The following is a 24,985-nucleotide window of genomic DNA, read 5'->3' as shown; positions in this document are numbered from 1 at the left end:
ACCACCGAGGATGAGGAGGCAGGGGGCCGAGTGGCCGGGGCAGATGTCATGGTGTCTGGTGTTGCTCCAAACAAAACTGTGACCAGCCAGCATTTTCACCTTTACCCTAAAAGGAAGAGAGGGCTAAAGAATCGTTCCAAGCTGGGAGGGAGATTGCGAGGGTGGTTAAAATATAACCAGATTCGGGGCACCTTGGGGGCTCAGTCGGTGGAGCCTCTGACCTCACAGTTCATGGGTTCGAGCCCCGAGTCGGGCTCTGTGCTGACAGCTCAGAGCCTGGAGCCTGCTTCACATTCTCTGTGTGTCTCTCTCTCTGCCCCTCCCCTCCCCAACCTGTGCTCTCTATCTCTGTCTCTCTCTCTCAAAAATAAAATAAATACACACTTTTAAAACTTAAAAAAAAAAAAGAGTTGGAGGGGAAGGTTCCCCAAGTTCCACGCGGTGACCCACGAGACCCAATGCGGTAGCCACGGCCCCACCCCCTAACAGTCAAGAACAAGGGGGCTTCTTGGAAACCCAGGCTTAACCCCGAACCCACCGCCTTACGAAGACGTCCTCCCGCGCCCATCCACCTGAGGGTGGTGTTCTTTTCCCACCTAATGTAAGCCTCCAACTCTCTGGGTTTTCTTTTTCACTCGACTCGAAATTCTCTTGCTTTCCCCCTCACGGACCTAAAACAGACACTAGAAGTGCAGGAAGGGGCCCCTCCTCGACGCACCCAGGGAGAGGGAGGTTGCCTACAACAAGGACCCACCACAAAATTACAATCTCTTTCATATTTTATGTTCTATCGACCACCTTGTTGGTGAATTTAATCCACCTCTGAAACCCACCGAGAGCCCGCATGGTATCAAATATACGGGGCTTTTGTACAATTTCGAAATACAGGTGCCTCTGGTTAGAAGTGAAATTGCCAGGAGAAAATCATTGCTACTTAGCAAGCTTAGCGTGAGGGGAGAATATCAATCAACAGCATGTGTACAGGCACAAGCGTGTGTGTGTGTGTGTGTGTGTGTGTGTGTGTGTGTGCACGCGTGTGCGTGTATGTGTGGCACAATGGGAGGAGAGAGAAATTGCCGACTAAGTGGGGGAGTCGCCTGCTCTCTCTCTCACGCACGCGTCTGTACTCTTGACCCTAAAGTGGAGGCAGCTTGAACCCTTTGTGGCTTGCCATCACCACCCGTCAACGCGTGTTAACGACGGAGCCCTGCACGTCTCTGATACACGTGAACGAAGCCCAGAACTGTTAACAGGCTTGCAATGGCCTCCTGGATGGCTCAAACCGAAACCGTGACTGTTCCAGAGCCAGAACGCAAGGGAAAGAAAGCACGGCGTGGATACAACTGCCCACGACCTCTCTGACGAGGGGACACAGCAGCTGTGGCACATCTTTTATTCCCGACCAAGGCACTGATACGAAATCTGAGCATGAAGAGGCTGCTGTCACGTCGCTGCATCTCGAAACCAGCTCCCTTTGTGCCCCTCCCCATGTGGCATCAACGTGCTGGAGTCTGGGACCGAGGACGGATTCTAGACCCAGCTCTGGCCGCCGCCTCTAAAGCGTTTATCCAGCCTCACTCTGCACACGGAGCTGGCTGCTTCCCGATCCTAAGACGGGCCCGCAGAAAACTGTGCCAGCCCTCGCGTGTCCGCTGGTTAGGGGGTGTTGCTACCTCTCTGATCTCAGGTTGGGGTCCACTCTGGGCTCTGCCGGTTACGGTGTGATGTCAGGAAAGTGACCCAACCTCTCTGAGCTTCAGCGTTTTCCTCTGCAAAACAGGAATGGAAGGTCATCATCCCACCCCCCACCCCCGTTCTAACACACACACTGATTTCAGAACTGTCCGTGTGGACTAAATGCAGTAATACACGTGAACTGGTTAGTGAAGGAAGCGTCTCGTGTTTTGTTAATCTACTACGTCTTTCATACAGCTCAGTTTTAGATACTTTTCTAAGCTCCGGCAAATATCAACTGATTCCATGTTCAAATGACCTTTGGAGGCAGATACTGTTGTTTCCTCTGCTCTACGGATAAGGAAACTGAGTCATCAGGACAATGCGGGATGTGGCCACAATGCCAGCCAGTCCAAGGCGGCGCATCGCTCAAACCCACGCCTTGCTCCGGAACCCATGTGCTTCGCCGCTGCACTTAGCAATCAAGAAATGTTCGTGGCGCCCCTGGGTGGCTCAGTCAGTTAAGCGCCTGACTCTTAGTCTCGGCTCAGGTCACGGTCTCCCAGTTTATAGGTTTGGGCTCACATTGGGCTCTGCACGCAGCGTGGAGCCTGCTTGGGATCCTGTCTCTCACTCTCGCTCTCTCTCTCTCTCAAAAAAAAAAAAAAAAAAGACTAAATAAACTTAAACAAAAAAAAGAAATGTTCATTATTCTCGTTGTTTTAATCCCTCATTCTAAGCATCTCCAAAGTCAGCATCCAGCCGACTGTCCTTCCTTTAACACATTTCGCTCAGCTCCACTTTTCCAGTCCACTCACCATCACCTTAGAAAATTCTGTTTCCAGGGCACCTGCGTGGCTCAGTCGGTTAAGCGTCCGACTTCAGCTCAGGTCATGATCTCGTGGTTCGTGAGTTCGAGCCCTGCACCGGGCTCTCTGCTGTCAGCGCAGAGCCCGCTTCGGATTCCGTGTCTCCCCCTCTCTCTCTCTCCCCCTTCCCCATGCGCTCTCTCTCTCTTTCTCGAAAACAAATACACATTTTTCAAAAAGAAAATGCTGGTTGCCCTGTTCTAATCTACCCTGCACGTCACTACAGAATCAGCTCTCCTCAAGTGTTGCATTCTGCTTCTGCCTCCCTACCTGCTCAAACCCTTCGATACTTCCACTTTGCTTGCAGGGCAAACCCAAACCCCTGAGAGCCCTTCGTCAGCTGGACCAACCCAAGCTGTCTCGTGCCACCCTGCGCAAACCCTCCGGTCACCTGGTCCACCCGGGCCACAGAGGCCCTTCTCCACTCTTCCTGCCTCCCCCGTGCTCACGCCGGCACTTGCCCAGAAATGCCTTCACTGCGCCTTTCCAGACTCTGCACATCCTGTACCCACCCTTTACTGGGCACAGCTCAAACCTGTGGGGGTGGGAGGGAGTGTCAGGAGCCCAGGGACGGCGTGAGCTAGAGGGCGAAGAGGTGCCCTCAGAAGGATCCATCTGGAAGCAAATTTCTGAAGAGACTCAGAGAGACAGAGACGCAGAGAGAAGAAACAAGGAAGCCAGCGATCCCAATGCTGAACTTCCTTAACAGCATCTCCTTCTCTGATTAATAACAACATCAACACGGAAGTCTCAAGCTGATGTTGAACAAATCAAAAACAACCCATAGATGTGTCTTTCTTTCTTTTGTAATTTTTTTAAATACAGAGAATTCACAGGAAAATTCAGATTGCTAGCTTCTCTTTATTTTTTTTAGTTTATTTATTTATTTTGATGGAGAGAGAGAGACTGTGTGTGGGCGTGTGCACGTGCACACTAGTGGTGGAGGGGCAGAGAGAGAGAGAGACAGAGAGAGAGAGAGAGAGAGAGAGAGAGGGAATCCCAAGCAGGCTCCACACTGTCAGCACAGAACCTGACATGGGTCTCAATCCCACAATCTTGAACCTGAGCCAAAATAAAGAATCGTATGCCCAACCGACTGGGACACCCAGGCACCCCTCTAGCTTCTCTTTAGAAGGTTTAGCCACTTTGGACCCACGTTCTCCCTGCGACAACATGTGTCAGATCTGACTGGTTCTGCAGCTGCTCCCTTTACACAGGGCATTCACCTTCTAGTTTGCCACAGTCCCCACCACTCTCTATTATTCAACACTGAAGTCAAGTTGCCATTTACCATTGGGCTTACACTCTTTCTTTCTTTGCAGTAGAAAGCCACGTTTTTTTTAAGTTTATTTATTAATTTTGAAAGAGACAAAGATAGCATGAGTTGAGGGAGGAGCAGAGAGAGAGAGAGAGAGAGAGAGAGAAGCCCAAACAGGCTCTGCACTGCCAGCACAGAGCCCCACGCAGGGCTCAATCCCACAAACCACAAGATCACGACCTGAGCCAAAATTCAGAGTTGGACACTCAACCAACTAAGCCACCCAGGCACCCCGAAAGCCACTTAGTAATAACTAAGGTCTGTCATAGAAGAAAGATCAAATATAGACTAAGAGGAACGTGTATTTCCAGGCAAAAAAAAGAGGCAAATACTTTTGGTACCTGGAAATGAAGAATATTCTTACATCTTTAATATGCAAACCCACTATCTGATTTGACTCTTTGTGTGTTTACCTGCCGTCGTGGCCATTAGAAGTTGTGACCCCTATGTGGGGCGCCTGGGTGGCGCAGTCGGTTAAGCGTCCGACTTCAGCCAGGTCACGATCTCGCGGTCCGTGAGTTCGAGCCCCGCGTCGGGCTCTGGGCTGATGGCTCGGAGCCTGGAGCCTGTTTCCGATTCTGTGTCTCCCTCTCTCTCTGCCCCTCCCCCGTTCATGCTCTGTCTCTCTCTGTCCCAAAAATAAATAAAAGTTGAAAAAAAATAAAGAAAGAAAGAAAGAAAGAAGTTGTGACCCCAGCTTTACATCCTTCCTGGAGCTTCCTGCCAAGCCTTACTCTGCTTTGACTCTGGAAGATGGGGAAAGGCCATCTTGGAAGCCATCACAAACCAGGACGGCCCCCAAAGGCCGGTCCAGTGCCCTGAACCTTCTCCTAACATTGCTTCTGCTTCCAAAACTTCTCCTCACCTTTGGAGAAATCATATGAACTCATTCCAAATAAGGTATGGAGGCCTGATGATGGTTTCACGTACTCTCCCTCCGGGTTACAATTTAACAGGTGCCCACAGTGCTTCATAATCCGGTGGTTATAAATGGGCTTCCTGAGTCCTCAAGTTCCTCTCGGGGGCTGGTGTGGGAAATCAGTTACGGGGAACAAGGTGAAGGGAAGATCACATCATTCGCCAGACCAGCTCCAATTTCCCCTGCCTTCTAGAATGAAGGTCCCTGTAAGATGCCATTGGAGGGGAGAAAGGGGAGGGGCGGTGCCACCACTTTTAAGAAAAAAAAAATACGTGTAAGTTTTAAAAGCAACGACGTCGCAGCTACGGTTTTGATTGTGAGTAAGCAAAGAAAACCAATTCAGACTGCGTTTACAGTAAGTATAACGGCCCAAGGAAGTGGGGGGGGGGGGGCGGGCACTCCCAGAATCTGCAGGAGCTCAGATGGGTCAGACTTGAGCGCAGGCACCAACGGGCAAGCAGGCAGCAGGAAGCAAAGCATCCGCACTGGAGCAGAGTAGCTGGGACGCTACCCTGTGGCCACCGCCGTTAGAATGAGTGGCTTCCCATGAGGCCTCTCCTTACTCGATCAACCTGGAAATTCCAAGTCCCAGGAAAGCGCGTCCACTTAGCCCAAGATTTCTCAGCTGTAGCACTGTCGACATGCGGGGCTGGAGAACTGTTGAGGGGCGGAGCTGCGCACCGTGGGGTGTCCAGCAGCATCCCTGGCCTCCGCCTGCTAGACGCCAGTAGCACTCCCCACTGCTCATGACAACCAAAAATGTCTCCAGACATCGTCAAAGGTCCCCTGGGGCAGAACTGTCCCAGTTAAGAATTATCAAGTTAGGGGGCGCCTGGGTGACTCAGTCAGTTAAGTGTCCGACTTTGGCTCAGGTCATGATCTCACGGTTCATGAGTTCCAGCCCCCTGTGGGTCTCTGTGCTGACAGCTCGGAGCCTGGAGCCTGCTTCGGATTCTGTGTCTCCCTTCTCTCCCTGCCCCTCCCCTGCTCACGCACCGTCTTTCTCAAAAGTAAACAAACATTTAAAACAAGCAAACAAACAAAAAGAATTATCAAGTTAGCCTAACTTCAGAGATACCCTGGCTGTCTTGGGATGGGGCTGGGGGGTCTGGGCCCTCAGCGTCCATAACAAAAGGCAGGTGCCTAAAATTATCCTCGATACTCAAGATGATAATTAATCAACAAGGAAATCTAGGACTATTAGGGTAATGAGCAACTAAAAGCTAAAATTCTGCAAATGATTAGTTCCATCACCTCAAGCTTCAAATAGAAGGGTGCACGCGCTCTCGCGCGCGCGCTCTCTCTCTCTCTCTCTCTCTCTCTCTCGGCCACTGTAAACAGCCGGCAGAAGTACCAAAGCACCTCATATCTGCCATTATCTGCCTGCCCACCTGCTCATCTCATCAGCTACTCAGCAACTAAAATTCTCCAAATCCAGTGCAGAGAGAAACGGCTGGTTCCACGAGAGACCTTCCAGTCTGCATTCCCCAATCTGGACTTCTCTGGGGCGCCTGACAGGATGTGCCAATCCCTTTAATGGGGGTGGGGTGAGATCACAGGTTAGTTCTCTATCAACCAAGACTGCAGATTTGTTCCCCCTGACCCCTCATTCCACAGTCCCACTGAATCTTCACTGTGCGACCCTTGCAGGTTCAGGATCATGTGAATTTGTGCCAACAAATCATCTCTGCTGCCATGTGCTTGGAATTTTTCTCCCCCTCCCCGCCCCGGACACAGCTAAAGTTGCTCACTGCAAGCCTCATATCTTGGAAGCCCTTCAAAACTTTTGAACTTAGTTCCACCACAACGAATGGCTTTAAGATCATCCAAACAATGAAAGAAGGAAGGCCAAAAAGCGAACAGAAATACACAAAGAAGCAAAGGAATAAGTCTCTGAAGAACTTGAATGACCCCCCCCCCCCCCCCGCACGTGATGCCTGAATTTAAGTCTGCTCTATATTTGCAATTCATTCTTGGTGCACAATTACATCTTAAGTAGATAATCCTCGGTAGAACAGTTCTTCTGTAAACAGCCAGTAATTTTGATATATTAGAATTAAAGGAAGTTTCCTAAGGCCAAATTCTGCCATGTTTTAAAAATACGTACCTTGGTTATTCCGAGAATAATTTTGCTTCAGGGACCCAATTAAAGTTATCAAAACTGTAGGTTCTCCTGGATGCTAAAGATGCAATATATTTTGCACATACCTCTACGGTTATTATTTTTCAGGGATTTCATTTTACAGATTCAAAAAAATAAAATCTCCAACCAAGGGGAAGGGTTTTAGAAGATCACATAATTCTAAATTGCGAGCAAAAAGCACAAAGCCCCGTAATCACGAAGGCCTGTAATGAAAGAAGGACCAGGTTTGCTCACGGACAGTTGAAAAGGCAATTGCTGAATAGGTCTGTTTATGAGACGCTGTGATTTTCAACGCTCTGAAGTTTAAGATGTGGTGAGCACGGTTCATAAGAGGCATAAGCAAAAAGCAGAGGTTTCTGCTGCTGCAAAATTATGGGGTGTCCCATATGGGCTGGCATCTTGTGCGATTGTAGATATGGTAATTACCCTGCAAGAATCCTGACGTTCCATGCGTTCCCGGGGAAGAGAGGGGAACAATGATACAGACAGGTGATGACAGCCTTTGAGTGTCTCAATCCTCCCGGCTGCAATTGTTAAGGTCTGAGCAAAGGAGCGGCCAAAGAGAGCCAGAGAGAAGGTGTTATGTGTGGAGAACAGGTAAATCAAAACAGTTCTATTTGTGAGATCTGTCAAATTCTCTGTCAGCCTGATAACTGGGTGAGGTTTCCGACACATTTCAGTTAACTGGGTATTATACTTGCAAAGAAGATTTGATCAGCTTGACCTTTATCATTTCATAACTAGCAAAGGATCTGCCTGTCATACCATGATTTCTGTTATATGGCTTCAAAAAGCAGGAGCCAGAAAGCAAAAAAAAAAAGGAAAACCGCATTGGTCCATTTCGCTGCTGAAATATCACCAAGTCAACCTATAGGATGTGGTCCAAGAGACAGGATGCCAATCTGGCCTCCAGAAGTAACAGTTGGCTGGGAGGCTTGGTGGGCAGAGGAGGGACCTCCTAGGTCTAGGATTTCAGAAGCTGAAATTTCCAGATTTTTTTTTTTCAAAAATAAGTTGGATCTGATTCCTCGCCCCCCCCCCCATTTTCTAGAGAAGGGGCCAGCAAACGTTTTCCGTAAAGGGCCAGGCAGTAAATATTTTAGGCTCTGCAAACCACACAGTCTCTGCTTACAGCTACCCGATTTTCAAGCCGCCATAGCACACTGCGAATGGATGCACACGGCTGTGTTCCAAGAATGCCGAGTCTTACAAGACAGCTAGCAGGCCGCACTTGGCCTGTGGGCTGTGGTTTGCTGACCCCTGGTGTAGTAGTCGGACGGGCTCCATATACCCTCACAGCTTCAGAGGTGCTACAGGATCTGCAAGGTTTGGGGGAAATCTCTCCCTGTAGCAGCTATGACGTTTTGCTTCAAACAAGGAGGAAAAAAACCTGTCACCACGACAGAGCTTTATTCATTTACTGTTTTTACCTTGTGGATCCCATCCTCCTCGTATTTTCAGGTCCATTTCACGCAGGCTTGTCCAAGATGGCCCGGGTGAGAGGGACAGGAGTCCCCGATCTCCATCACAGCTTTGGCAGGTGCAGCCGGAGACCAAGGGGACGTGTAGCTGCTGCTCGCCACCAGATCCCTTTCCAATCCCGGGGAACACTTGCAGCTTCTCACTCAGGCTGGAGTGACCCCAAATAGCCACACCGCCCAAAGTCCTGGCAGAATCACTCAAGTAGAATCCGGACGCCTTGTCGCAGGCTGATAATGCTTTCTTTTCAGTTCAAGGCGCCGGGATTTTTTTTTTTTCTTCAAAGCATCATTTTCCTTGAAAACTAAAGCCCTGGAAACTTTCGATGCTTTTGAGGAAAGCTGGCTCTTTTTGTCTGCTAAAAAAGCCACCTTCCCTCTACTCTTATTGATTAAAACAAAATTGCTGGTTTCACATTTCATTCATTTTTGTTTCTCGAAGTTCTTGAGTAACGTGATTCTTCCCAACGCTATGCTTTAAAAACAATGTGTGGATGTAAACTCTCATTAATACCAGTTTGGAAAATGTGAGTGTTACAAAAACGTTGCAATAATGAAACTGGCGTACCTGTAACCCCGACCTCAAAATTCTTTCGCTTAATCTATCCTGCCAGTTACTAGGAAGGACATCCGCGTACTTGGATACTTGGTTTCATCTCTTTGGGGCTCCTTCCTCCCCCTCTGAGACCACTGATGGAACAGCCCAGAGCCTCTCACTTTCAAGGTGAATGAGCTCTGGCCTGGCCTTGTTTAAGACCCAAGACTTGTCATTCAGGGTCTGAAAGTTCCCGCCCCATCCTCCCGCCAGCCAGCCACTTTCGAGAGGAGCAATGAATAGAAAGAGCTTTGCTGGCTTTTTAAGAGGCTGAGGGCGGCTTTTCTACCCCTGGTAGAGCAATTTAAATAACAAGGGTCAGGATTAGTCCTTTATAGAATTCAGGTGGGAAAAAAAAAAAATCCGCAGTGGCAGTGAAATGAGAAAGGTGGACAGGATTCATTCTCCTACAATAGATCCTTCCCATCTTGCTAAGCACACACGGCCGTAATTATATTGCCCGCCGCTGACTTGTATATACTCTACCTCCCCGCCATAAACACACATGCGCCTCTATAGATGAGAACCGACTTTAATATAGAAACCTCGGTATCTATAATTCATGCTCTTTAGCCTTTACATATTTATTCTGCATTTTAATTAAGGCCAAAATCTGAATACTTTAGATGGATGGTTTCTTTCTTCTATGCATAGCTTATAGGCAAATTACCTGGCAGAAGCCCAAATGTTAAGTAAACATAATACAGCCGGAGACTGGAGTAAGCCATTATCTGGACACAACCAGCCCCGAGAGCTTACAAAGCTCTCTCCTCTCAAAGGTAACCATCTTCCGACTGGCAGCATTCACCCTCCCTGCAGTCGTGACAAAAATGCCAGGACAAAATGCCAAAGTGTGGGGCTTACCAGGACATCACACGTCTCCAAAGCAAAGCAGCAACGGGTCACATCTGGTGACCTCCAAGAAGGGAGGGTTCAAGGGGTTGGGGAGATGAGAAGGGCTTGGAAGGCCCTGAAGTGTGCCCAGAGTTCACCATCAGGACCTAGGACAGAAGTTCCCCCAAACTAACACTGGAATAACCCACTGACACTAAACACAGGCCCGAAATCAGAAAAGCCAGAAGCTCACGCTTGAGTGTGGTTGGAACGACCAGATTTTTCCACAAAATGTTTGATGCCATGAAACCCTAAGAGGTTTCCTCATCAATAATTTATCGAGAGAGAGAGAGAATCCCAAGCAGGCTCTGCTCTGCCAGCACAGAGCCCAACGCAGGGCTCGAACTCCTGAAACCATGAGATCATGACCTGCGCCAAAACCAACAGTCAGATGCTTCACTGACGGAGCCACCCAGGCGCCCCTCTTTTTCAATTTCTAAAGCAGGTCAAACCTGAACCAGTATCTGTTTTGTAAATACAGTTTTACTGGAACACAGCCACACTCACTTGTTTACAAATTACCAATGGCTGCATCCTCTCCGGCATGTCAGAGTACAATACTTGGGACACAGACTGTCCAGCCCGCAAGCACTAAAGTATTCACTCTCTTACCCTCTACAGAAAAAGTCTGCCAACCCTGCTCCCAACAGTGGCCCCTCGGCTTTCTGCCTTTTATTTTCTTCCTTCTGGAAAAGAAGGGGCAAACAAATCAAAGAGACATTTGGAATTCCCAAATTGCCTCCACTGTACTGTTTCTTCTAGTCTTTAGAGAGCGATGAAGAAGCTACAGAAAATTCTCCCCAAGCATCTTCTCTGGAAGTAAAACAGCCCATATTAAATTTTCAGTCCTCATAACACTGTACTGTTAACCTTCCACACTAACTAAAAGCAACGAAAACAATGCAAAACCACCATGGACAGCGCCTTTGGGCCAGGCACTGGGCTAGTGCTTTCACCTCGTTATCTCATGTTAATATCCATACCGCCACAAAGTACGCTCTGCCAGAACACCAATTTCACACTCTTGATAAGAAGCAGTTTTGAAAAGCAGATGTGTCTGATTTCAAATCCTGTCATCTTAACTACTATATGCTATAAGCTGCCTGAGCTCTGACCCCACCTTCACTGCTGATATTGATACACTTCTGCCAGGCACTGCTCCATTACCCCTCAAAATAGACCCATAGTGAGAAAAGTGATAGTATCATACCTATTTCGCTGATCAGGAACTCGAGGCTCAGGTAGGTGACATGACTTACCTAAGGTTACCCAGCTCGTGTGAGGTGGTGCTGGGGAGCTGACTGCAGAGCAGACTGGTAGGTTCATCTCTGGGGCTCAGCCTTCTAGCTATAAAATAAGGGGTGTAACTTTTCAGGACGTTGAAGATGTAGCAAAAAACTGATTTGCTAAAAAAAAGACAAAAATGTTTGCGGGCCACTGAATAGACTTCCAGTCCTCCCCAAACCTCAGAAGCAGCTGCCCAGAGGCCACTGTGGACGTCAAAACTCTGCCCCCAGGTCACGTCAGAATGGACATTCAATTCCACATAGATGAAGGTCTCCAGAGAGGACTCTACAAGGACATGTGTTTCTCTCCTTCCACTTATGAATTTCCACAAGTGCTCAGGGTTCCCAGATCTCCAATTAAAATGCACACTAAGTAAGTAAATAAATAACTACTGAGAAGGCAGAAAGAGAATGTAGATGATGCCACGATATGAAAGTGGTCTGTGGATGCTTACAAATGGCTTTTTTTTTTTTGCCTTCCAGAATTTATTCTGCTGTCTTTGAGAAAGTACCCCAACTTCCTCTGCAGGAATCACCTTGCCCCCGTTGGATCAATTGGGTTAAATGGAATCTCAAATGTGCTCCACCCTTGCCTGGCCAAGAACAGGCCACAACCCAAGCTAGGTTTCTCAGAGCTGGTTTTGGAAACTCCAAAAAGAGCGTGTTCACATACAGGATTCTCCATGGATCCTGGTAGCAAGAGCCAATGCCTCAGCCTTGGCCAAGCCCAGCTCTAGCCTTCCCTCCGTTGTGGGAACCACCGGGCAGACTGCCAATAAATCCTGTCTGGCTTAAGTTACCCAAACTGGTTTCTCTTGCTTATAACCAACACTAATTTTGTTTACAATTCCAGAAGCATAGTTCTTAAAGAACAAATTGCCTTTATTCAGTATCATTTTGGCCTCACCTGGGGTCTCCTTTCTAAGCATACTTTTCAACCAATTTTGTTTCTACTTTCTCCCTTCAAAAAAAAAAAAAAAAGATAGCTATTTTAAGATCCCAGGTAAGGTAGAAATTGACTATATATGCACAGACCTACAAAGTGAAATTTAAAAAGCGACACTTCATAAATACTTTTCTGAATTGTCTTAAAGGGGAAATATGCATTTATTTTCATTTTATCATTCAGATCTGACCATCTAATTCATTAGCTTTCCTCTCCAGCATCAGCCCTCTAGAACTGAGATTCTCTGAACTCAGCTGGGTCTTGACCTCAATCTGTTGTCCAAACAGGTGCAAATTCGCTGCAAAACATTACAGTCCGCTCAAGATTTTACTACCTATCACAAGTTATTTCATTAAATGCTTTCATGAACATAATCCACAATATCCACAGAATGTCTTTGCTTTCATAAATAGCACAAGAAAGGAAATAGAGTTACTCGGCACCCCCTTGTTCACAGGGAACCCTACAAACAATCGTTTTCTTAAGTATCTGTCCCACAGTTTAGATCCTGCAACAGTGTCCATAATATCTGGAATGAAATCCAAACTTCTGACCATGGCAAACAAAGCCCCCCATCAAATGGCCACTGCCTGGAGCTCCAAATTCATCACAGACCTTCCCTCTCTTCTCCCCCCTCCCCTTCTCCTCCTCCTTCCCCCCTCCCCTCGCTCCTTCTCCCCTTCCTCCACCTTGTCAACCCTGTCCCTGCTCTCCCAGCTGCCACCTGTTGCTCACACAGGCCAAGGCCCCTCTCACCTCAAAACTTGCCCTTGCCCTGCCTGGAACACTTCTCCAATCTCCAGGACTGGCTCCTACTCACCATTCAGGTCTCCGCTGAAATACCACCACTTTAAAAAGGCTTCCACGGGTCACCTAACCTAAAGTATCCCCCCTCCCCCGCCCCCAACTTGCTCCCGTATCTCCCTGTTCTGCTTTGCCATACGGAATACATTATTTATGCTTTGCTTCCTCATCTGTTGCCTCAACTACAGTACAAGATCCGTGAGGGCAGGGATTTGATAGTCCCAGCACATAGAACAACATAGTCTGGAACAGCAAGCTTGTGAAAGACACAGAGAGGAAGAATGGAGAGAGGGAGGAAGGATAGAGGGGAAAGAGCTTTGTCAAGCCCAGGCATCCCTTTGGCTGGCTATTAACTTCTGTAACCTAAGCTTTCAAAAACTAGGACACCAGGCACCTCTCCCTAAACCTTCTGATCATTATAATAATAGTGATTCCTCAGGTGCAAAGCTTAGTTTTGTGGGACTCTGTAAGTTTCAGAGACCCTCTTTTAGAAAAAGGATATAGAATTATGTACATGATGGCAGGTATAGAAGGGCATATTTATTTAAAATGAGAAAAGAAATCAGGACAGATGATAAGAATTTTGGAAACTCAACTCCTCTCTCCCTGGATCTCTCTGGGTAATGTGCCAGAAATCTCAAATAGAAATGCTTCCTGACAGTGGTCTGGCCTCTGTCACATACCCGGAACACTGGACTCCTCACCACCCCCCAGAACTAGGGGGTCCAGGCCCGTGAGAGCCCCATAGGCTATGCTTTTGGTTCCTGGCACGTGGATAAACCACGAGGCTTGGCCGTATTCTGTCTTCACTCTACCGTGTCATTTAACCCAGAACCCGCTCCAGAACCAAGCCTCACTGCACAGAGCGGGCAGCTACTAAGGAGGCGGGGCTGGTTCTCAGCACCTGCAGGGTCAATTGGGTCCAGGCCCAAGGGCAGCATCCTGCCTTCTCAGGAAAACATGAGCTCTTCCCGGGAATGCCACCCTCTCCCCATCTTCCATTCTTATTCCAGCCTAACAATTTTCCTCATCAGTCATTTCTATTCCAAGCGGCGGCTCCCTTTAGTAAGTTTCCTGACCACACTCTTAGCATCTTTAGGTTGGCTTTCGTTATTTCCATGTTTGCACAAGTGTTGAATTCAGTGTCCCCCATGGGTTCCATTAGCAGGCTCTGTGCCCCTCTCGCAAGTCACAAAGGCAGCTACACAGAATGGTGATAGAGGGTGTCCTCACGAAGAGCTGGGAGGGGAAGGCAGACGGCCAGGGGCTGCTCTGCTTCTACGCAAGAGAAGTGGAAACAAAACCGGCACTGCCGGGCAGTCTCTCGCCGACCAAGTGAGGCTCCGGGGACCCAAACTCGCGCAACCTTTTTCCGGATGTCTTTGGCAATTTCTATCAAAATCACAAACGCACTGACCCTTGACTCAATAAGCCCACTTCCAGGAATTTTTTTTGCACGTGTATATGTTTACTTACACACTCACACATGTGCAAAGAAATGAATGCCTAAGGTCATTCAGGACAGTGTTATTTCCAGTAACAGCAAGCTATAAGCAAGCTCTGTGTCCATCTTTAGGGGCCTAGTGAAATGAATCATGACACGGCCAGGCAATGGAGTATCGTAAAGCTGGAAAAAAGGAACAGATGAGCACTTCATCTTCAACTAGAAAAGGAACCATATTTATTGACGTAGAAGCAGGCACAGCGCAGTATGTATAGTTGAACGGCATTTTTCATTTAAAAAGGGGAAATAAAGGGCACCTGGGTGGCTCAGTCGTTTAAGTGTCCATCTCAGTTTCGGCTCAGGTCATGATTTCATGGTTACGTGAGTTCGAGACCTACATGAGGCTCTGCACTGACAGTGTAGAGGCTGCTTGTGATTCTCTCTCTAGTCCTCCCCCACTCATGCTGTCTCTGTCTCTCTCAAAATAAGTAAATAAAATTAAAATATGAAAAAGGGAAATAAATATTTTTAAATATTTTTTAATGTTTATTTTTGAGAGAGAGAGAGAGAGAGAGAGAGAGAGAATGAGCAGGAGAGGGGCAGAGAGAGAGGGAGACACAAAATCCCAAGCAGGCTCCAGGTTCCGAGCTGTCAGCACAGAGCCCGAGGTGGGGCTCAAACTCACAAGCTGTGAGATCAGGACCTGAGCTGAAGTCAGACCCTTAACTGACTGAGCCACCCAGATGCCCCTGAAAATAAATATTTTTCTTATTTAGATGAATAGAAACAGCACATGAAGGATAAACAAGAAACTCATTAACTGCAGTTACAAGTTTTGTTTTCGGAGAGCATGGGAATCAGGACAGGAGAAATATTTTTCCACTACGATGTTTTCATCATTTTTTGTTTGGCTACAAAGGACTGGATAACCTTGTCAAAAATTAAAATTAAAAATTAAATGGGTCACCTCACACTCATTAGGAGGGCTACTATAAGGGAAAAAAAAGAAAGAAAATAACAAGTGTTAGCAAGGATGTGGAGAAATTGGAACCTTTAAGCTCTGTTGGTGGTAAAATGGTAAGCTGCTATGGAAAACAGTAAGGCGTGTCCTCAAAAAATTAAAAATAGAATTACCAGGGGCACCTGGGTGGCTCAGCCGATTAAGTGTCCGACTTCAGCTCAGGTCATGATCTTGCGGTTCACGAGTTCAAGCCCCATGTCAGGCTCTGTGCTGACAGCTCGGAGCCTGGAGCCTGCTTTGGATTCTGTGTCTCCCTCTCTCTCTGCCCCTCCCCCACTCGTGCTCTGCCTCTCTCTCTCTCAAAAATAAATTTAAAAAAAAAACATAAAAAAAAATAATTACCATATGATACAGCCATTCCACTTTTGGACACATTCCCAAAAGAATTCCAAACAAGGTCTCCAAAAGAGATCCGTGCACTCATGCTGACAGCAGCTTTTTCACAATAGCCAAAAGGTAAGAAGCAACCCAAGATTCCATTATAGATAAACAGATACACAAAATGTGATGTATCCATACGATGGAATATTGCTCAGCCTTAAAAAGGAAGCAAATTCTCACACATGCTACCAAGTCCACATGGATTGTCGAGAACATTATGCTAAGTGAAGCGAGCCAGTCACAAAAGAATACCACTCACGTGGGGCATTTAGAGTAGTCAAAATCATATAGAAACAGAGGGGCACCTGGGTGGCTCTGTTGGTTAAGCATCTGACTCTTGATTTTGGCTCAGGTCATGATCTCACAGTTCTTGAGACTGAGCCTTGTATAGCCTGCTTGGGATTCTCTCTCTCTCTCTCTCTCTCTCTCTCTCTCTCTCTCTCTCTCTCTTTCTCTCTCTCTGTCCCTCCCCCTGCTCGTGCTCTCTCGCCCTCCCTCAAAATAGGTGAACAAACTTAAAAAAAAAAAAAATCATAGAGACAGAAAGGAAAATGGTGGGTCCCAGGGAGGGGGGGTGGGTGGGAAGTTTTAACTTAATAGTTTCCATTTTACAACATGAAAAGGGTCCTGGAGATAGATGGTGGCAATGGTTACCCAACATTATGAATGTATTTAATGCCATTTAACTGTCCACTTACAAATAGTTAGGATGACAAATTTTATGTTATGTGTATTTTACTACAATAAAAAAAATGGAGAAAACAATTAAATGGGGAGGCTGCAGACTGAATCATTAAACATCTCTCCAAAGAACAGTATCACTGGCCATTAGTCATCAGTTGAAGATACATATGGTATCCCAAGATGTTAAGATTCCTGTCATCGTGCCAAAACTTATCAAATCTAAAAGGGGAGGTTCTTTCAGTTACAAATTGGTGGACTGAACGTTCTAAACAAAGAATACCTTGAGGGAGACCGTGGTGTTGTGCTCAGCAGGTATCTCACTTTGTCTACCCAGAATCCTTCACTGCCTTCTCCCGGTGGCAAAGCCCTTTTACTTTCAACACCTGTCCCTCTACCACGTGGTGGACCCAGTCCAATCACAAGTTTACTTCCCTCTTCCGGGGTGGCACGTGACTCAGGCTGGCCAATAGGAGCCCTCTGATCGGAGCACAGTGATTGGCCCATGGTGACCCAACCAGGCCAACAGCAGTTCTTATTCCAGGAAAGGGAAGGAAAGGCTGTGGTTCCCGCTGAGACCGCGGGCATTAAAGGCGCTGCAGCCCGGCGCTGCTGCAGACAGCAGGAGGGTGAAGACGGTGGAGGGTGACACCCTACCGAGAAATGCAGAGCAAAAAGATGGAGAGAAATCGGGGCCTCGTGGCATGGATCCAGCTACGGCTGAAGGAGGACCAGTCGCGGGTCTTTCCCATTCATTTGAACCAATATATTCCGCCATACTGCTGGGGACATTCCAAATTCGTGTCTGTCACTTGCAAACATGCACGTCATTGATGCCCAGCATGGCAGCTGTGGCTCGAGTCTTGCCCTCACTGGCTTCTATAAAGGCACTGTTCTGAGAGCAGTTAGTGCTGACAAATCTCCTTCAATGGTGACTGTCCGGGCGGTGAAGAGAAAGCACCAGCGTGGGCAGCGTGGGCACAACCACGGGCTGTGATGTTCGCTCCACCCAACTCCTCCCAAGCCCCACTCACTCCAAGAGTCTGACTGACAACAAACAGCTTAAGAGGAAATGACATAAGCCAACACCCCATCCAGACTTCCTCGTAAGGAAGTTAGCAGGACTTGAAGTCCTGACATCCGGCAGAAACCAAAGTCAAGCTCCTGATGTGCTGTGGACCAGCCGTGTGTCTCTGGGCCAGTCACCTACGCCCTCTGTACCTCGTTTCTAGTCTGTAAAACTAAGCCCATCATCCCCCTATCACAGGATTGCTGTAGGGACCAGTGACATAGCACAGGGGAGGAGCTTACCACTGAATAAGTGCTCAGTGAAAGTTAGCAATCAGTTATCATTGATTCGTTCAGTAACACTGACTTAACCTCTCATCAGCAAAGTGCAGTGAAAGACGAAGCAGAGAATATAAAGTTCATCACACGTGGGTCCTAACTTCAAATAGCTTATGGTTTATTAAAGAGACAGTTAGGACAAGCATTCATATAACTGTTAATAAAATACTAATAGGTCACACTTCCTGTGCCAGGCCCTGGAGATTTGGCGATCAGTAGGACGATGGCCTCTGTCTTCATGGAGGGTTTCACGTGTTATTGGAGGGGACTCGATAAATGAGTATCGGATTTAAAGTTCTGGTAAGGGGGAGTCTGAGTGGCTCAGCTGGTTAGGCATCTATCCCCTGATCTCAGCTCAGGTCATAACCTTACGGTTCGTGAGTTCAAGCCCCACACCAGGCTCTGCACTGACAGCACAAAGTCTGCTCAGGATCCTTTCTCTCCCTCTGTCTGCACACCACCACCCCCCCCCCCAAATAAATAAACTTTAAAAAAATAGAATAAAGTTCTGGTAAGAACTACAGAGGAGGAGTCCATGCGGTAAGAGAACAATAGCAGAGACTTGGAGGTGGGGTGTCTTGACATGAAAGTGATGTATTTAAAAAAGCAGCCCCCAGAGAGGCTGGGAAGAAGCAGGAGAGGGAAGGGGAGGAGGCCAACCATAGGGTCCACCTCCTGCAAAGTCACCTGGCCCTGCAGGGGACCGGGAGTGTAAGTGAGGACTCAGATTTGTCCCAACCTGACCCCAGCGAGCCAGACTGTCATAATCCCACACCTGTCAGCCCTTGGCAAAGGGCCACGCTGGGAGACACAAACCCAGACCTGGTTCTCTCTGGTTGTGGCAAGATGGCCCCAGTAGCCCAAAGGAGGTCCTTCAGTGGAGATGTGCAGATGCAGGCAGTGGGGGCAGAAGCCCAGGAGGCCAGTGAGGGGCCCCCAGAGCAGTGGAAGTAACCTTCCGGACGTGGGTGGAGCTCCGCAGTGTCCATTATCCTGGAGACCTTGACCTCCAGTTAGCATGCGGTATGCCAAAAAGGCTTCCCTGAGGAAGTGACGTTTTGGCTGAGTAGAAGTAGCTAGACAAGGAGCAGGGATAGTTCGGTTTGAGATTAATTAAGGGGTTATTTAGATGTAACATTTTCATGGTAGGCAGCGGATCTGGGGAGCTTGTAGGACGCCATTCCCATCTGGGCTCTGTCTGCAGCCATGAGTCTCTCTGCCGAAGCCGTTAGCGGCTGATGCCAGGTGGCCGGGTTGATGGCTGCCACTGGTGACAGGCACCGTAACTAGAGATCCGGGGATCTCAGCGGGAAGCCCTTGACAACCTCAGAGCTAAATGACTCAACCTTTCAGGGGCCAATTCGTTACTCCTCCAAATCCTCCCAAACACAGAGCACCTGGCGCTCTCTGGGTACCAATACTTAAGGCTCCCTTACTCCCAGAGTCCCTTGCCACTGATTATGTTTTCCTGGTGCAGAAGTTCTGAAAGATCTCCCTTCATTGTCAATCACGTCCCTAACTCTTACCCAAAAAGTGAGATCCAAGAAATATGGGGAGGGAGGGGTGGTAATTTTTTTTATTGAAAATTAATATTTTAAATTATTTATTTATTTTTGAGAGAGAGAGCGATGGGGGGGGGGGGGGTGGGGAGCAGAGAGAGAGAGGGACACACAGAATCTGAAGCAGCCTCCAGGCTCTGAGCTGTCAGCACAGAGCCCAATGCAGGGCTCAAAACCATGAACCTCAAGATCATGACCTGAGCCCAAGTCGGACACTCAACCACCTGAGCCACCCAAGCATCCCGCAAGAAATACATTTTAAGAGAAACCAGATCTGGGTCTATCTATACCGGTGCGTCTCATCTGGGGATGGAGGTCTGTCCCTCGGGAGACATTGGCAATGCCTGCAAACATTTTTACTTTTCATAACTTGAGGTGGGGGTGGGGAGTGGCATCAGGGGGTAGAGGTCAGGAATGCTGTAAGAGTGTCCAAAATGGCCACACCAGCAAAGAACTGTCTGGCCCAACATATCAACAAGTACCACGGGTGAGAAACCATGAAATAAAACAATGGCCAAATGCGTGGCAAAGGTTGGATCTCCAATCTACAACCTCTCTCTTTTTTGCCAAGTTCAGTGATGTGGCGTGTGTAAGACCCAATTTTTTTCAGTGTCAAGCAGCAGAAACGATGGTCAACTATCTTAAGCATAAAGGATTTGTCATTCAAATAACTGATCAGTCCAGGCACGGACCAGTGTCCACATGACGCCATCAGGAATCATTGTCTCTCTCCCCTGGCCCCTCTCCCTCTCTCACTACTTCCTTTGCCCTCTTTCCTCCCTTCTGCTTTATCCTCAAGCAGACCCTCTGCACGTGACGCTCTCAGGAGCACAGGCTTCCGTCTTGCCAAAGGGACCCCCGGGGGCCGGAGAGCTTCTTTTTCCCGATACTGTAGTTACATCATGATCTAAGAATTGGTTTGACTTTCTAACTGGGGTGATGTGACCATCTCTCAACCAATCACTGTAGCCACGGGGTGCAGAACTGCCACGGGTTGGGCCCGAGTCCCATGTCTGCACCTGGAGGCAGAGAAAGTAAACCCACCCAGACTGGATCTCCAGGAAAACAGGTGTTCCATGTGTAACTGCGCATTCAGTCCTCACACTGGTCCTGGAATGAGGAGGGCGTTTCACACCATTGTTCAGGCAGGGAGTCCACTGAGAAGGCATAAGGTGAAGTGGTCGGAATTGCACTGTTTGGAGCCAGATGGAATGGGTACAGCTCCCGGCTCAACAATGACCTCTGGCCAATTCTTACCTTTTGTGTGTTGCTTTCCCTGTCTGCAAAGGGAAACGGATTGTCCCGGGAGTTAATGAGTCCACACGTATGAAGGGTTGTAAATCATGCCTGGGACAGACGAGCTAAGCACTCGACAAATGTCATCTATCACTTTTGGGAACTAATCCAAGCTCCTCATCTTACAGAAAGGGAAACTGAGGTCAGAGAAAACTCAGACTCCTTCCAGACCCCGCAGAGGGTCTGTGGCAAATACAGGACCACAGGGCCCACCCGTTCTGACCCAGGGCTCTTTTCGCCACACCACGGACCCTTCTGAAGCCTTCTGTCCGCTGTAAATTTCATCAGCCCCAGCAGGTGAAATGGACCACAGAACCCAGCACTTGTGGATTTGATAGACTCCCTCCGCTATGGCAAGACAGCCTTTCCCCAGGTGGAAAAGCCTCCCCAGCCATTCTGGGAACGTAGAGCCTGACCTTCTTCCCCTGGGTGCGCGCCCCCACCCCCTTGGCCGCGAAGAGGGACGGGTCCCAGTTTCGAGGCTCACTCACTCACTCGCACTGCTCTGGCTTTCCCGGCAGCCTCCCTCTTGCTTTCTCAAGCTCCCTGGAAATCCATCAGCTTCATGATATTTATTACATGCTCCTTCCATTTATGAGTTTGCTACGGAAAAGGAGAAGCCGGGTGCTCCTTTCAGACGGCACGAGAGGCAGCGAGAAGAAAAGGTTATGGCTGTGTTTACTTTACTCAGTGCTGTTTTCCCGCTGCCTCACAATCGACGCGCCCCAGCAATCCAATAGCATATTATTAACCAAAGAGCTTTTTCCGATAAATACCAAACAGTCGCTCTAATAACACAGAGACCAGGTAGAGAGGCAAAGATAAATGCTAATTTCAAAATTAAATTGCTATCCCCCTGCGTGTCTGAGAGAACGGGATGAGGATAAGGAGGGTAAGCGAGGGGACGCTATGACGGGGGACGTGCCGCATGGGGCATAGGAAAGGCAGCAGTGACCACGGTGAGCACGGACGCTGAATATCTGCCACGTGCCAGACACGATGCGTTATTTCATTCATGCCCACGGTGACCCTCTACAGACACACGTGTTTTGGGGATCTTGCGTCCCACGTGAGGAAACTGAGGCTGAGAAAGGTCGAGTAATCGGGACAAAGTCCTGCCGGGTATAAATGCAGAAGTTCAGATTGGAATCCAGGCGGCCTGGCTCCAGAGCCCATGAATTTAGACACTATTGTTCAATTACGTCTAGGACCTGTGCACAGGGACACAGTGTTTCTCAGATTGGAAGGTACCTTTCATCAGTTACTCATGTAACAAATATTTACGAGCTCACAGTTGTTGGCCACTGTGAGCTGGCTACAGCAAAACCACCTAGAACCTTCTGTTGCTTCCTCACAAGAACAGGCTTATGCATGTCCTGGCAGAGGGAAGCAGGCTTATTTAGAAGGAAAGATGGCTAGGGGGCATCCGCTGGGGGCCCAGAGTTTCCCTTCCAGGAGGGAGCTCCTGTGGCCCAGTGTTTCAGCTATCAAGAGAGCTCGGTTCAAATCCCAGAGTCCTCTCTCGTACTAGGCGCCACCTGCAGAAAGGGACACGGTCCCTCCCAGCAGTTTTCCTCTGTGTGCAAAATGGAGAAAATAATCCTGTGTACCACTCGCGGTCCTTGTAAGGATTAAACAAAGATCTTTACCAATTCTGCTGAAGTTCCAAGTTTGCCTGCAGGAATTAGGCTGTCGACGGCTCCCCTGCCGTCTTAACTGTCAGACATCGTTTCTTCCATCACCAGAGTGCTCCTAGCCTCCAGAATCCCTGGGGCCACCCACTGGAATCTTCTCACTGCATCCTGTGCCCTCTGGTGGAACCGGAAGCCATCTGCACTAACAGCTCCAAAGGGCTGGCTCTGGGAAAAGAGTCTGAAACTCTGTGCACAACGCCGGCTCATGACAAGCATCCGTTGGTATTATTTTCTCCACGAAACCCCAACGGATTTCCTTCCTACAAGTTTGAACATGCGAATGGGGCAAGGGAGGCACAGTGATAGATCTCTCTCCTTACTAAAAACTCCTCACACTGATGAGCTGAGATCACCTGTGGTCGAATCACTTCTTCGGTCCCGAATCTCCATTAAATACGGTAGTTAGTGCAAAGCCCGCCCGTGACGGTAATAACCCACATGTTTAGCGCCTCACCAATGCCAACATCGAGTTAAGCACTCCCTAAACATGAGTCCATGAACTCTCACCACCTCATTATGAAACACAATCGGTAACTATTCCCGCTTTACATGTGGGGGCACTGCAGCTCAGGAAAGGCTGCTGGTGTCACCCCAAGTCGACACTTTATTATATAATTGCTGAATTAGTCTCTCTTTTTTTCAATATTTATTTATTTTTGCGAGAGAGGAAGAGCATGAGCGGGGGAGGGGCAGAGAGAGAGGGAGACACAGAATCCGAATCGGACTCCGGGCTCCGAGCTGTCAGCACAGAGCCTGACGAGGGGCTTGAACTCATGAACCATGAGATCGTGACCCCGAGCTAAAGTTGGACACTTAACCAGCTGAGCCACCCAGGTGCCACTCAGACAGTTTCTTGGGTTGGAAAGGGCAGAGCCCAACCCACTGTGAGTTAAGAGGAAAAAGAAAGCCCATGAATATGTTGGCACATACAACTAGAAAATTCAGAGGTAGAGACTAATTCAGGCACGGAAGGATCCAGGCTCTCAAATGTCTCCTGTGACATCTCCTCCTTGACCCTGCTTCCTAGGTGTCGACTTCATCCTCAGGTATGCTTCTCCTTCCCGATAACAACATGGGCACCAAGAAGTCTAGACAACACAGCAGCAGGGGGACGGAGAAACTGAGCATCTCTCTGGTGTCTACAGTTCCAGCAGGAGACCTGACTGGGCTTCGGGGCCCATCTCGGGGGGTCACGTGCTAGCCCCTGTCACGTGCTAGCGCCGGCATCCATCACTTCCGGTGACGAGGAAGCACCGCCCTGTGATTGGACACACCTGTCATGTGAGCGTCCCTGGAGCACGGGGATGGGGGAGCGGCGCCCGGAGGGCCTAGACAGAGAGTGCGAGGCGCGGGCCCCCCAAAGGGACGTCAAGGCACTGCCAGCACCAGGAGCAGCAGCACGAGACGCCAGACAAAGCAGAGTCCCGGGGCCCACTCTCTGGTTCCCTTTTCCTCGCTCTCCTGATCAAAAGGCACGCCTCCGATGCTGGCTGGCTTGGCTCCTGCCTCTGGCCCATTTTCCCCGACCTTGCTCTGTGACCGAGCAGCGGTGTAGAATGGAGTGAGTGTAGGAAGCTGTATAACCATGAGGATTAGTCTAAGAGTGGCGGGGAGGCAGGGGGAGAGAGAGAATTGAGTCGATTCCTTTCCCAAAGTTTTGCGGCAGCCTAGAGGTCTCTGGTTTATGGATACACATTAAAGAACCTTTTCAAGAGGGCTGTTTCATGTGAGAAAGCCGTTTAGGCACGGAGGCACTTGGCTGCTCCTTCTAAATGAACATTTTCAATTAGTCTGAAGAAGTTAATTACACCATCCTTTAATAACTGCCCTGTGATTCTGCAAATCCTCCATTAATTGATTCAACCGTCTGCCCCCAAACCAAGAATCAGCAAACAGGTAGAAAGAGACCGAAAAGCAGCAGGAGTGGAGCCGGGGAGGCAAAGATGAAGACGTGCTATGTCGTCTGCAGGGGCAGGTGAGACACAAAAGCCACGTCTGGGACGGTTGTGGGAAACTGCACAGGGTGAGAGGTTTGGGAAATTCATTCCACGGATCCAAGGGGCTTTCACAAGCGGATACACAATATGCTGGCAGGATGCGTCCCTCCCTCTGCTGCGTGTCTCAGAGAGAAAGCGAGCCCGTGGAGCTTGGTCCAGACCATTAACAAAGAGCTCCTGGAGCCACATTCCCTGGCCCACGGTCGTTCGGGAAACTGCTACAAACAACAGCTTTCCTGTGGGATAGAGAACATCACCAAAGCAGAAGTCAGAAACCAGGAAATCCAGTCCCAGCTTTGAAAAAAAAAGGGGCAGCTTCTGTCCTGAAGTGCACAGCACAGGCTCCTGTCATACAGGCGCCGGACTGGCCTGGGTTCCGATGCTGGCTCTGCTCCTGGCTGGCCGCGCGGCCCCGCGTAAAACCTGATGGGCTCTCAGTTTCCCCATCTGTTAAATGGGGAAATACACCTATCTGTATCATAGGAGTCTTACAGCAATGAAATGAGATAATGTCATATAAACTGTTCAGGTCCTGGAATATGGTAAGAATTCACTAAATCCTGGGGCACCTGGGTGGCTCAGTTGGTTAAACGTCTGATTCCTGGTTTCAGCTTGGGTCACAATCTCACGGTTTGTGGG

General features: G+C 48.6%; 1 long non-coding RNA gene across 1 annotated transcript in view; it reads right to left on the bottom strand.

Moving 5' to 3' along the window:
* Positions 1 to 421: 421 nt before the first annotated feature.
* Positions 422 to 24,985, bottom strand: part of LOC123384259 — a 144,084-nt gene continuing 119,520 nt past the window's right edge. The window contains exons 2-3 of the long non-coding RNA XR_006595039.1: positions 11,150 to 11,237; positions 422 to 1,769 (exon numbers count right to left, since the gene is read on the bottom strand). This is a non-coding gene — a long non-coding RNA (uncharacterized LOC123384259). The remainder of the gene's footprint in view (positions 1,770 to 11,149; positions 11,238 to 24,985) is intronic.

Source organism: Felis catus, chromosome A3 (assembly GCF_018350175.1).
Source record: "Felis catus isolate Fca126 chromosome A3, F.catus_Fca126_mat1.0, whole genome shotgun sequence".
NCBI lineage: Eukaryota > Metazoa > Chordata > Mammalia > Carnivora > Felidae > Felis > Felis catus.
The sequence above is the reverse complement of the archived record's forward strand: the minus strand, read 5'-3'. Positions and strand labels throughout refer to the sequence as shown.